Source organism: Gymnoscopelus microlampas (assembly GCF_963454915.1).
Source record: "Gymnoscopelus microlampas genome assembly, chromosome: 3".
Taxonomy (NCBI): domain Eukaryota; kingdom Metazoa; phylum Chordata; class Actinopteri; order Myctophiformes; family Myctophidae; genus Gymnoscopelus; species Gymnoscopelus microlampas.
Genome location: NC_139940.1, coordinates 3,649,898 through 3,657,819, shown reverse-complemented (window position 1 = coordinate 3,657,819; position 7,922 = coordinate 3,649,898). Strand labels below are relative to the sequence as shown.

At 39.2% G+C, this 7,922-nt stretch overlaps 1 protein-coding gene across 2 annotated transcripts in view; it reads right to left on the bottom strand.

Moving 5' to 3' along the window:
- LOC311040727 (uncharacterized protein) overlaps positions 1-7,055 on the bottom strand; it is a 21,129-nt gene extending 14,074 nt beyond the window's left edge. Inside the window, exon 1 of one of the 2 annotated variants that reach the window (XM_084051078.1) lies at positions 6,917-7,055. The gene's annotated coding sequence lies outside the window, so the exon portion shown is untranslated. The remainder of the gene's footprint in view (positions 1-6,916) is intronic. The other variant, XM_084051079.1, reaches the window with a different exon arrangement.
- Between the last annotated feature and the right edge of the window lie 867 nt (positions 7,056-7,922).

The window sequence follows — 7,922 nt, the reverse complement described above, 5'->3', positions numbered from 1 at the left end:
TATTTCCCCCCACGGTGTGACATCCTGTGGCGTAACACACAGCAAGCGGAAGTGAAACTTGTTCTTCAGAGTGATGCCACATCCACAACCATTTTGTGTTTCTATAAAGAACTAAAACGTATTTATTGTAATGATTCTCTAAAGAACCAGTGGTTCAAGAAGTTCTCAGATATTTTACTTAAGTGAAAGTATCAATACTGCAATGTAGAAATACTCTGTTACAAGTAAAAGTCTGGCATTCTAAATTTACTTAAAAGTACAAAAGTATTGGTATCAAAATATAATTAAAGTACAAAAGTAAAAGTAGTCATTATGCAGAATGTCCTATTTCACAAGTTTTCAAATATGTAAAATTTATTTAAAAAATCTTTTGAAAATAGCAGATCTACAAGCTCAAAATGCGTCGCATCGCGACGCATTGTGAGCTTGTAGATCGGCTATTTTCAAATGGCCGAAATGTATATAGGGCTGAAGTGGTTAATTGGAAATACTCCAGTAAAGTCAAAATACCTCAAAAGTGTGCTTAAGTACAGTACTTGAGTAAATGTACTTAGTTACTTTACACCACTGCTGATACTTGACCCCCTGGTACCCCACCTACAGAACCAATGCTATAAAGAACCCATTAACCACTTAAACCCTATAATAATATACTTCACTCCCAGCCCAGATCTCCCAGGGCTCTGTACTTTGTCAGCTCTTTTTTTTTTTACCAAATCACCCTCTCTACACCAAATCTCTTTGTCAAAAATAGCAGATCTACAAGCTCACGAGTGTGTAGATCGGCTGTTTGCAGCTAATGTTCCCCTATTAAAGAGACGTGGCCCAAAATGTATTTTGAGGACCCATTTCTGGTTCCTCAAAAAACGTTGACAAAAATAGGTTGTCTAGCTGCAGGCTTTGGTTCCACAGTAGAACCATAATACGAGGAACCCTGAAGAACCATTCAGCTACACTAAAGTCTGCTTTAGTATTAGGCGATGGCTCTTTGTGGAACCATGAAGTCTTTAATTTAAACAACTATTTAAGAACCATTCTTTTTTTTCTGTGTACACACACACACACACACACACACACACACACACACACACACACACACACACACACACACACACACACACACACACACACACACACACACACACACACACACACACACACACACACACACACACACAGAGAGGCCTGTAGACAAACTGGGTGAACTCTGACAGTAGGATTGTGTGCTCTGCGTTAGGATTTCCTGTTTCAATATTGCTGCCTGTCTGTGAGCAGAGGCATGCAGCTACAGGTGCTGTTTAGGGACATTCCTCTGTTTGGTCAGATAGCAGGCAGGCAGACAGACAGACAGACAGACAGACAGACAGACAGACAGACAGACAGGCAGGCAGGCAGGCAGGCAGGCAGACAGACAGACAGACAGACACACACACAGATAGACGCACGCACGCACGCACGCACGCACGCACGCACGCACGCACGCAGGCAGGCAGGCAGGCAGGCAGGCAGGCAGGCAGGCAGGCAGACAGACAGACAGACAGACAGACCATAAGAATGCAATATGAATGTAAATAAGACCTAAAACATGTCCAACAGGACCAAAGGCCTAAAGATGTGTCCCGAAGGCACTGAGGGTGTGTGTGTGTTTGTTGTGTAGCCTACTTGTTCCATAACACTGTGTGAGGGTGTGTGTGTTTGTTCATGTGTAGCCTACTTGTTCCATAACACCGTGTGAGAGTACAGAGGCTTCTAGCTAAACATCTCCATGTGGCCTGTAGTCATCTCATCTCATCTCATCTCATCACAACCTTCCAACTAAGTCACACAACTAATAGTAACGATATTTACAATGTATGCCTTTAGCAGACGCTCTAATCCAGAGAGACAAAGTGTGAGATGAGAATAATCTAGAGTAAACATCAACTCTAGACCAGTGGTTCTCAACCTTTTCAGGCCGTGACCCCCCAAAATAATCATATTTGAACTGGGGACCCCACCTTTTGTTTGACTCGGTTCCACAGATAAATATTGTGAAAATAGCAGATCTACAAGCTCCGTTGTGGTCCCGAGTCCCGACCCACAGGTTGAGAATCACTGCTCTCTAGACAGTCAATAAACAACAAGGTAAATAGTCACATTATAGCATATAGAGTGTAGAGAGAACAATGTAGAGCCTCAAAGACACTATGGATACCAGGTCAAAAAGTGCTTCTCGAGTGCCGCGCGCTATACGAGCTTGTAGATCTGCTATTTTTCGAAAAAATCTTGAAAGATTTGTGCAAATCTTTGAATATAATGTTTTCTAAAGCAAACATTTGTAAAATATGATGTTCCAGGGACCCCCGCCCCGCCCCCCGCCCCCCGCCCCCCTCCCAGAAGCAAAGATTTGAGTTACAAATGTTCGCTTTAAAAAAATCTAAGATTTGCACACATTTTCTAAATGTTTCAAAAATAGCAGATATACAAGCAAGCTGCGTTCCCGGATTGAATGAGTTAAAAAAAAAAAAAGTTTCACTCTCAAAAGTTACAGACCTGTAAGGGACCCCCCCCCCCCTAGGAACCCTGGGGGCCCCTGGACCCCCACAGTGAGCACCATGAGATATAGACAAGGAACCCTGGGGGCCCCTGGACCCCCACAGTGAGCACCATGAGGTATAGACAAGGAACCCTATAGCATCTGTCCAAACAACACGTCATCCGAACCAGGTTTAAAAAGCAGATCTATAAGCTCACCATGCTGCGTTTCGAGCTTGTAGATCTGCTATTGTTTTGCCTATAATAATAATAACAACATGCCCACTAACACAGGGACAACACTGCTGAAGGGTGTTGAGCTTATAGATACCTGTTATAGAGTGGTGGAAAAAGTACTCAGATATTTTACTTAAGTAAAAAAGTAGCAATGCCACAATATAAAAAATACTCTGTTACAAGTAAAAGGCCTGTGTTCAAAATGTTACTTGAGAAAGGGTATAAAAGTATTGGCATCAAAATACACTTAAAGCACCAAAAGTAAAAGTACTAAAATATTTGAAAATAGCAGATCTACAAGCTCACAAAGCGTCGCTATGCGACGCGTTGTGAGCTTGTAGATCTGCTGTTTTCAAATAGCCTAGGTATAAAACAGGGCTGAAGCGGATAATTGTGTGTTTTATAATGTAATCATTTATATCCACAAAGTAATTAGTAACTATAGTTTTCAAATAGTTGTAGTGGAGTAAATGTACAATATTTGCCTCTGAGATGTAGCGGAGTAGAAGTAGAAGTATTGCTAATTGGAAATACTCCAGTAAAGTAAAAAAAAGTACCTCAAAAAGTACAGTACTTGAGTAAATATACTTAGTTACTATACCCCACTGCTATTATACCACTAACTAATAATTGATTCAAGCTTGACAGTGTTGTTTATTGATGTCATTTGGTGTGGTGTGATTAGCTCATCCGGCCGTCATTGATCTGACATAACGCTATGGATTAAAGGCTGCTATAAAAAGCCACCATGGGGCAGACAGACAGACAGACAGACAGACAGACAGACAGACAGACAGACAGACAGACAGACAGACAGACGTACGGGTGACAAACGTCCAAGGCGTGTTGTTGAGGTGACTTAAATGAAAAGAAAAGGTGCCGGCGGTCATGTTTGCATTCTGCCAGTGTTTACGTGCACAATGACCCTACTGTGTGTGTGGATATATAATCACCTCAGAGCCCTGATAGTGTTTTGACTGCTCTGCAAATACTGACACTTGAACCCTTTCTTTTTATTGCACGGGGAACACGTTTATTTTATGCACAGGTGTAAAGTAACTAAGTGCATTTACTCAAATACCGTACTTATAGGTACAATTTTGTACCTAAGTTTTACTTCTACTCCACTGCATCTCGGAGGCAAATATTGCACTTTTACTCCACCGCAATTATTTGAAAACTTTAGTTGCTAGTTACTTATATAAATGATTACATTATAAAACGTACATTAACCACTTCAGCCCTATTTTATACCTAGGCTATTTGAATAATAGCTGATCTGTGAGCTTGTAGATCTGCTATTTTCCAACATTTTAGTACTTTTACTTTTGGTACTTTAAGTATATTTTGATACCAATACTTTTGTACTTTTACTCAAGTAAATTTGGAATTCCGAACTTGTAAACAGAGTACTTCTACGTTGCAGTATTAATACTTTTACTTAAGTAAAACATTCAAGTACTTTTTTCCGCCACTGCTCTTATGTCACTAATAGCAGACAAACAAGCCCTCACAGAATGTCCTCCTCATGGCAAACGTCTACAGACAGACTTCACACTCCTTTTGTTTGCTTGTTTGTTGACGAGAGAACAATGGAAGGGTGTTTGTTTGTGTTTCTAATCCTTGATTGGTTTATAACCCAACGTGTTGTGTTGTTGTGGTTTAAAATGCAATCAAAACCAGGGGAAGTATACTCTGTTACAATTAAAAGTCCGGAATAAAAAATTCACTTGAGTAAAAGTACAAAAGTATTGGTATCAAAATGTACTAAAAGTACCAAAAGTAAAAGTAAGATGCGACACGTTGTGAGCTTGTAGATCGGCTATTTTCAAATAGCCTAGGTATAAAATAGGACTTAAGTGGTTAATGCATATTTTATAATGTAATCATTTATGTCTGCAAAGTAATTAGTAACTAAAGTTTTCCAATCATTGTAGTGGAGTAAAAGTACAATATTTGCCTCTGAGATGTAGTGGAGTAGAAGTAAAAGTACTGGAAATTGGAAATACTCCAGTAAAGTAAAAAAATACCAAAATAATTTACTTAAGTACAGTACTTGAGTAAATGTACGTAGTTACTTTACACCACTGGTGAGGTGACTATTGGCTGCCTTTCACTTGTCATAGGTAAACAACCTACCAAGTAAACAACAATTACTCTGTTTACTTATTCAGGTAAAGAGAGTTCTTCAAACTCATTTAGCCATTACACCCCCTCCCTCCAGCTATAAGCTCCAATTTGTTTGTCTATTTTTAACACTTCTCCTTAGAGGGCTGAAATTACAGATTTAAATCGCTCACACATCATGTTTTTTTTGGGTGGAGGGTTTTTAAACGAGGGTACAAATGAAATGGTATATCCTGTGTTGTTTCCACCATGCTTGGTGTGAGTCAGCCAACGCGTGAAGAGGCAGCAGCAGCTAGTCAGTGAAACCAGAGAAGAGAGGAAACAGGTTTCTGGTTTGTAGCTCACCAACAAAAGCAACACAACAAAGACACCAAGTACTTTACTCTAAGTATCACCAGAACATGCTCTGTACCACACACACACACACACACACACACACACACACACACACACACACACACACACACACACACACACACACACACACACACACACACACACACACACACACACACACACACACACACACACACACACACACACACACACACACACACGTTTTATTGTCTGGCTTGTCACGTTATATTGGTGAGGAAAAAAAAGTACAAATACCCTATAGTGTTAATAATGTGTCCATTTGCAGTGGTGGAAAAAGTATCAATACTGCAATGTAGACATACTCTGTAACAAGTGAAAGTCCGGAATTTCAAAATTACTCGAGTAAAAGTACAAACGTATTGGTATCCAAATGCACCAAATCCAAAAAGCACCTAAAGTAAAAAATACTAAAATGTTTGAAATTAGCAGATCTACAAGCTCACAAGTGTGAGCTTGTAGATCGGCCATTTTCAAATGGCCAAAATATATATATATAGGGCTGAAGTTGTTAATGTATGTTTTGTAATAATAATCCAAATCCACAAAGTAACTAGTAACTAATGTTTTCAAATAAATGTAGTGGGGTAAAAGTACAATATTTTGCCTCTGAGATGTAGTGGAGTGGAAGTGAAAGTACTGAAAACTGGAAACACTCAAGTAAAGTACAAATAACAAAACAAATTGTACCTTAAGTACAGTACTCGAGTAAATGTACTTAGTTACTTTCCACCACTGATTGTAGGCCTATAGTGCCATATATCCTACATGCTTTAAAACAATTAATACGGTATTCAATCTCAATCAAAGCAACTGTAGAGAGTGTACAAATGTAACCAAATGGACCCTTTAAAGGGTCCATTTGGTTACATTTGTACACTCTCTACAGTTTAACATGTGTTGATTATGTGTCCATTTGAACCATGCTTATGATGATTATAGCATAAAGCTTGTGTCACTAAAACGTGTTAATAAGGTATTTAATCTCAATCGAAACAAGAGAGTGTACAAATGTAACCAAATGGACCCTTGAAAGGGTCCATTTGGTTACATTTGTACACTCTCTAGAGTTAGATGATATTATAATGTTATAATAGCTGTTAAAGCACAGTTATAAATGTGTTATAACGCATTTGTATTAAAGTTTAAACTAGGGGGGGGGGGGAGAAAGGGAAGCCATGTTAAAGTCATGATTGCTGAGAAACAAGGTGGAAATAACAGCTTAACATGGGAAAGCCCCTGCATGGGGAAAGTCTGTGGAGTTACACTGACACAGTGGCTTTGCTTTTGCTTTTACTCTTAATTCACCTTAAATACATCTTTAATGTATTTTAAGTATTTTAACATAGTTGTGTGTGTGTGTGTGTTTTAACCACATTCACCACCAAGGTAATGTGTGGCTTATTATTCATAGGTTATAAACAAGGAAATGCCAGAAGAGAAGACAAAACAAAGGAAAACAACAAAAAAAAACTAAAGAAAAACTAGTAAATCAATCATGCTAAAATAAATAAACTTGTTTAGATCATTCATGGAGATAATGACGTTGTAACAATGTAACAAAGTGTAGAAAACCTTCAGTTATAATACTGTAACAACAACATAAAAAAGCATTATAATAAGTTAAAGTGAATAAAGTGTAATAGTTCAGAGTTGTACTCACCTAGTAGCTGTCCCCAGTCTGTATGAATAAGGTTTTATATGATATTATCTCTATTCTTTTCTTATTATTATGATATTATATTATTATTATTATTATATTGTTATCAGCACATGTTCCTCCAGTTCCTTGTTCTGCGTTGTGGCCAAAAAAACACTCTCACGTTCCGATACAATTTACAGCTATTCATCCCATAGCCCGGAGGGGCGGGGGAGGCACGTGATTGGCTGGACTTTGTTGCGAGTGGCAACCGGTAAAGCCTAACGCACGTCAAAGTCAGCGCCCTGGGGCTGCGTCATGGCAACCGAGCTGGGCCAATCACAGTGGAGCGCGACCACCAGAGTATGGGATACTTGGGTAATAACACTCCCTCCACCTTTTCTGGTGTGTGTGTGTGTGTGTGTGTGTGTGTGTGTGTGTGTGTGTGTGTGTGTGTGTGTGTGTGTGTGTGTGTGTGTGTGTGTGTGTGTGTGTGTGTGTGTGTGTGTGTGTGTGTGTGTGTGTGTGTGTGTGTGTGTGTGTGTGTGAGTGTGTGTGTGTGTGTGTGTGTGTGTGTGTGTGTGTGTGTGTCTGTGTGTGTGTGTGTGTGTGTGTGTGTGTGTGTGTGTGTGTGTGTGTACTAGCATTACCGTCATTGTGAGTCACTTCCTCTCTTGCTGTGACTCCTGTCTTACTACAGTGTTACTACACCACTCCTTATATGGGCATGGACAACAACACGTCATCACTGCCAGTATTGCTGAGTGGGACAGTGCTGTTGCATTATTATGTTTTTATAAACGTGGAGAACTGGGCACTTGAGACCAGTGGTGTACATTTACTCAATTACTGTACTTAAGTACTATTTTGAGGTATGTTTTACTTTACTGGAGTATTTCATTCAGTACTTTTACTTCTACTCTTTGTAGAAGTAAAAGTAGATTTTGTAGATTTTGATTATTATTACAAAACATACATTAACCACTTCAGCCCTATATACATTTTGGTTATTTGAAAATAGCCGATCTAC